This window comes from Artibeus jamaicensis, unplaced genomic scaffold, assembly GCF_021234435.1.
Source record: "Artibeus jamaicensis isolate MK-2021 breed Jamaican fruit bat unplaced genomic scaffold, CSHL_Jam_final scaffold_286, whole genome shotgun sequence".
NCBI classification, from domain to species: domain Eukaryota; kingdom Metazoa; phylum Chordata; class Mammalia; order Chiroptera; family Phyllostomidae; genus Artibeus; species Artibeus jamaicensis.
The window spans coordinates 5,696,993-5,703,055 of record NW_026522034.1 but is presented as its reverse complement, the minus strand read 5'-3'; positions in this window follow the sequence as shown (position 1 = coordinate 5,703,055).

Sequence of the window (6,063 nt, the reverse complement as noted above, 5' to 3'; positions counted from 1 at the left end):
TGGTCTCCCTTTGCTTATTCCATTGCTTCTTCCACAGGAAAAACAGTAACCTATAAAACAAATTAAGAATATGTGAAATCTAGAGGAATGCAAGAAAAAATGATAGCAGAACAAAAAAAATTATTGCATAGTACACTGGCTGGAAGCGGATCAAGACCTAACTTAATTCAAGATCTAAGTATTATAAGAATAAGTTAACTTCTGTGGCATCTCTACCATTCACCATGCAAAGCTTTCCTATCAGCATACCCTTTGCAAAGATTTGATAAAGATGATGTTAACCCATCTTCCTCCATCTGATTCCTAGATGCTTTAAGAAAGGGGGCGTCTTGAGTAACTTCATTAAATTAAATGGCTCTGGTAGACCTCTTAATTTGTGCTCCGTGAGCGGTCAATTTGCTACTCTGAATTGATAGATGCTTTCCTTAACCTTGTGTATTAGCCATGCACTCTCTCCTTCTTTATATCCAAAGTTCTGTGGTGTTAAAACTCATAGCTAAAAACTGCCCAAAGTTATCTGTTATTTCAGATAAGTATTTCTGCTTTCTGATAGTCATAGTTGTGTTTTTTTTCCTCTCTCCTCTCTAACATTGATCTGGCAGAATTGTTTTCAGTTATATCATGATGATTTCAGGACTATAATATCTGATATTTACAGACAAAAATTGGTTTGTTTTCAAGATACAAAGGAGAAGAAGTGACCTTTCTCAACCTTTTTGCTGAATTCAAAATGCAGACAATTTAATTTTTAAAATGTGGAACCAAGGGTAAAAAAGAAATCCTGTCCCTTCTAAATTACTGATTTTTTTCTTATAATTAACAACCAGATAGATGATATGTTGGGTATACATATTAATTCTGTTCCTAATGAGAATTGGATTTCAATGATTATAACACTTGAAAACCAAAGATTAGCTTCAGACGTGAAACTGATTTCAGCTACCTCCCCAGCCTAACCCTGCCCCCAGCCCTCATGGCCCAAAATAACCTCACTACCCAGTGACCACAGAGGCAGTAACTCAGTTCCTTTTCATCACGGAGGGAAAACACAGTGTAAATAAGTACTGGTTACATAGCAGGCCTGAGTGAACATTAGCTGAAACTAAAAGTCGAAGAGAAAGCTATAAAAGTTTCCATTTCAAAGCGATATGTTTTGGATAAAAAGGACAATGGAAAATGGGGCGGGGGGGCAGAAAAAAAAGATTAGGAACTGGCAGCCATAGAGGTGAAGTAGGGAGGAAAGGACAGCAAGAGAAGGGACATAAGTTGTTGAGGCCATGAGTATAGCTAATGATAATAAGAGCAGTATTTCAGTAACTGTTTAGTAAAATCCTCTTTGGGAAGGATTGTCATCTTTCTGATAATGCAAAGTGTTTGTAAACTCTACCTTTTTCAGTAGGTACCTGAAAAAGCAGGTACCTACTGAGAAGGACTCCTGTTGACTTAGCTGTGCTCAAAATAAACTAAAACAAAAACAGAGCGTGGAAGCTATTTCTACACAGGGGCCTCTCACACAAACTTCACCTCAGGGAGAAGCCTGCACTGAACTGCCTGCCTGCAGTGTTTCTGCCACCTGAGCCGGCCCTTACGGAGGAGTCCCTGGAGTCCTATTTCAACCAGTAGGACTGACACTTTCCCCATCTAATCACAGCTCTGCAGCTATATTCCCTATCAGCTTCTTCCCAGGCCAATCAAAGTGGGACCATTCTGATCAGTTAGGACAGTGCCTTTTAGACCAATCGAGTTGAGGATTTGGAGTCTTCATTTGCATGAGAACAGGGCACTTAGGAACCAGGGATGGGAACTAACGTCTACATAAGTCAGCTTCCATCTGACTGAGAGCTCCCATTCCAGCCAAGAATGTGTTTTCCTGGTTGGAGCTGAAGTGTGAAGGTCTCCCTGGTGCAGAGCTGACCAGCGAGGAGCAGAGCAGAATTGTCTAGCCAGAGAGGGGCCTCGCCCCAGGCTCCCCCTCAAGCTGTGTTTTTTGTCACAGCCATGCTGTATCACAATTGAGCTGTTTTGCACTGAATAAAGTTTTATTCTTTTATTAAAAAAAAAGGATTTTATTTATTTCTAGAGAGCGGGGAAGGGAGGAGAGAGGGAGAGAAACATCCATTGGTTGCCTCACACACACCCCCCCCAACTAACTGGAGACTTGGCCCTCAACCGAGGCATGTACCCTGACCAGGAATCATGGTAACCTTGCAGTTCTCGGGCCAGCACTCAATAAACTAAGCCATACAACCAGGGCTCTTCTTTTTCCTTTTTCTTCTTGTTAATTATATTTTATTGTTTATGCTATTACAGTAGTCCCAAATTTTCTCTTGTCCCCCACCAACCAGCCTTCCTGCCCTGTCCCTCAGGCCATCCCCACACCATTATATATGTCCATGGGTCATGTATATTTGTTCTTTGGCTGCTCTATCCTATCTATGCTGTACTTTATATTCCATGGCTATTCTGTAACAACCAATTTGTACTTTTAAACCCTTCATCTCTTTTCACCCATGTTCCCAACCTCCCCTCCCATCTGTCACCATCAAAATGTTCTCTGTATCTATGATTCTGTTTTGGTTCAGCTTGTTTGTTGTTTTGTTTTTTAGATTCAGTTGTTGATTGGTAGGTATTTTCAAGTATTGCCACTCATATTTTGATCTTAATGAAGGCCTTTTATAATAGTCATTTGGTGATAATGAACTACTTTAGATTTTTCTTGTCTGGAAGGCCCTTTAAATGTCCTTCGATTCTAAATGATAGATTTGCCTGGTAGAGCAATCTTAGTTGTAGGTCCTTGCAACTTTGCATCACTTTGAATATTTCTTGTCAACTCCTTCTAGCCAGCAAAGTTTCTTTTGAGAAATTAGGTCACAGTTTTATGGGGCACTCTTGTAGGCAACTAACAGCTTTTCTCTTGCACTTTTAACATTCTCCATTTATCTTTAACCTTTGGCATTTTAATTTTGATGTGTCTCAGAGTGGGCCTCTTTGTATCCACCTTGTTTGGGACTCTGCTTCTTGGACTTGCATGTCTATTTCCTTCACCAAAATAGGTAAGTTTTCTTTCATTATTTTTCTTTTTTCCCCATGTATTCTAAATATATTATTTATTTTACTTATTTTATTGTTCAGTTACAGTTGTCTGCATCTACCCACCACCACTGCCCCCCACCCCAATGAAACCCACCTTCCTCCTCTTGGTTTTATCCATGTGTCCTTTATAGTTGTTCCTGAAAACCCTTCCCCCCATTTTCCCCTCTGGTTATCATCAGTTCTTAATTTCAATGTCTCTGGTTATATTTAGCTTGCTTTTTTCTTTTCACTTAGGTTCCAGTTAAAGGTGAGATCATATGGTATTTGTCCCTCACCACCTGGCTTATTTCACTTAGCATAATGCTCTCCAGTTCCATCCATGCTGACATGAAGGGTAGGGGCTCCTTCTTTCTTTCTACTGTGTAGCATTCCATCGTGTAAATGTACCATAGTTTTTGGATCCATTCATTTACTCCTGGGCACCTAGGTTGCTGCCAGCATTTGGCTATTGTAAATTGTGCTGTTGTGAACATTGGGGTGCATCATAGATTTATGATGGCCATTCTGACCAGTGTAAAATGGTATCTTATTGTGGTTTTAATTTGCATCTCTCTGATGGCTAGTGGTGCTGAGCATCTTTTCATATGTCTCTGGGCCCTCTGGGTCCTTCTTGGAGAAATGTTTGTTCAAATCTTTTGCCCATTTTTAATTGGGTTTTTTTTGTTTGTTTTGTTTTGTTTTTTGTCTTCCTGGGGTGGAGTTTGAGTTCTTTATATATTTTGGAGATCAAACCCTTGTCCAAGGTATCATGGACAAATATGTTTTTCCATATAGTTGGTTCTCTCTTCATTTTAATGCTGTTTTCTTTAGCCATGCAGAAGGATTTTAACTTGATGAGGTCCCATTTGTTTATTCTTTCCTTTATGTCCCTTGCTTTAGGGGACATACCGGTGAAGATATTGCTGCATGGAATATCTGAGATTTTCCTGCCAGTGTTTTCCTTTAGGAATTTTATGGTGTCATGACTTATATTTAAGTCTTTTACCCACCTTGAATTTATTTTTGTGTATGGTGTAAGTTGGTGATCGAGTTTCATTTTTTGCATGTAGCTTTCCAGATCTCCCAATACCATTTGTTAAAGAGGCTTATTTTTACTCTATCTTATGCTGCTGCCCCCTTTGTCAAATATCAATTGACCATAGAGAGATGGGTTTATTTCTGGGCTCTCTGTTCTGTTCCATTGGTCTATGTGTCTGTTTTTATGCCAGTACCAGGCTGTTTTGATTACAGTGGCCTTGTAATACAGTTTCATATCAGGTATCATGATCCCTCCTACCTTGTTCTTCCTTCTCAGAATTGCTGCAGCTATTCAGGGTCATTTATTTCTTTCATTATTTTTCAAAGTCCCAATTTCTTGCTCTTCTCTTTCTGGCACCCCTGTGGTGTGAATGTTGGTATACTTGAAGTTATCCCAGAGGCAGCTTATACTATCCTCATTTTTTTTCTTCCTGTTCTTATTGGTTGATTTTTGCTTCCTTATGTTCCATATCATTGATTTGAATCTCAGGTTCATCCACTCTAGCATTGTTTCCCTATAAATTGTTCTTTATTTCAGTTAATATATCCTTCATTTCTGACTAGATCTTTTTATGCTGTTGTCCTCACTAAATTCCTTAAGTATCATTATAACCAGTGTTTTGGACTCTGCAACCAATAGATTGCTTATCTCCATTTCGTTTTGCTCTTTTTCCGGAGTGTTGATGAATTCTTTCATTAGGGCGATGCTTCTTTATCTCCTCTTTTGGCAGTTGCTATATGATTGTTTCTACATATTAGGTAAAGCTGCTCTGACTCTGTCTTTGTAGTGTGGAAATATAGTAAGTGTCCTGTAGGTTCCAGTAACACAGCCACCCTTATCACCAAAGTTGGGTACTTAAGGTGCATACTTCATGTGGGCTAACTATACCCTCCTCTTGTAGTTGAGCCTTGGTTGCTGTTGGCAGGTCAATGGGAGGGATTTACCCAGGCCAGTCAGCTACAGGGATTGGCTGTAACCACATACCACCAACCTCCACCCTCTGGAGTATCAGCTCTACAGGGGCAGGGTGGTGGTGCTCCAATATGGTCTGCAGCTGTCCATTGGGTGCGCTGACCCTGGTGTTTCCTGGATGCTGCAAGCCAAGATCAGCCCCCACTTGTGCTTTGCCCAGGGCCACCCTGCCTGAGCTATAAAGCATTCTGAGATGGCTGCTACTTGTGCTGGGCTTGGAGATTCCCAGGCAAAGCCAAGTTGTGAATCAAAGCTGGCTGCTGCTAGTGCCTGGCCTGGGGCTCACTGAAGCCAGCTGTTGCTTATTTAAGAGAACTTAGGAAGTTGTGAAGCATGAGCCAAGACCAGCTGCTTTTTCCAATCATATGGAAAAGCAGCTTGGGTGGGCCCATAAATTGGGTGGGGCAGAGTATGGGAATCTCCAAGGCAGGTCACACAGTATTAAGCCAGGTTGAGGGAGTCTCAGATGTGATACCAGCTGCTGGCTCTGTGGCTTTGGTGGGGGAGGATTTTAGCAAAGAGACAGTGGCCTCTGCTCACCTTGATGTCAGACACATCAGTTTATCCCTCTATGCCACTCATGCCTTTCAAGCCAATACCCTAGTACCAGAGCTCAGACAGAGCAAGTCTGAGTAGGTGAGTCCATGTGTGGGTTTTTAAAGAGGAACTGCTTAAGCCTCTAGCAGTTTCTTCCAACAACTCAATCCCTGCTGGTTTTTGCAGCCAGAAGTTGTGGGGACTTATCTTCCCGGCACTGGAACCCTGGGCTAGGAGGCCTGGTGTGGGACTGGGACTCCATGCTCCCAAGATATTCCTCCCAAATTTTTATCCATCACATGTGAGTGTGTAACCAGCCTATTCCCCATCTGCACCCCTCCTATCAGTCTGGATGGATGTGGTTGCTTTAATTCTGTAGTTGTCAGACTTTGTTCAACTCGATTTCTGACAGTTCTGAGTGATGGTTGTTCTATATTTTGTAA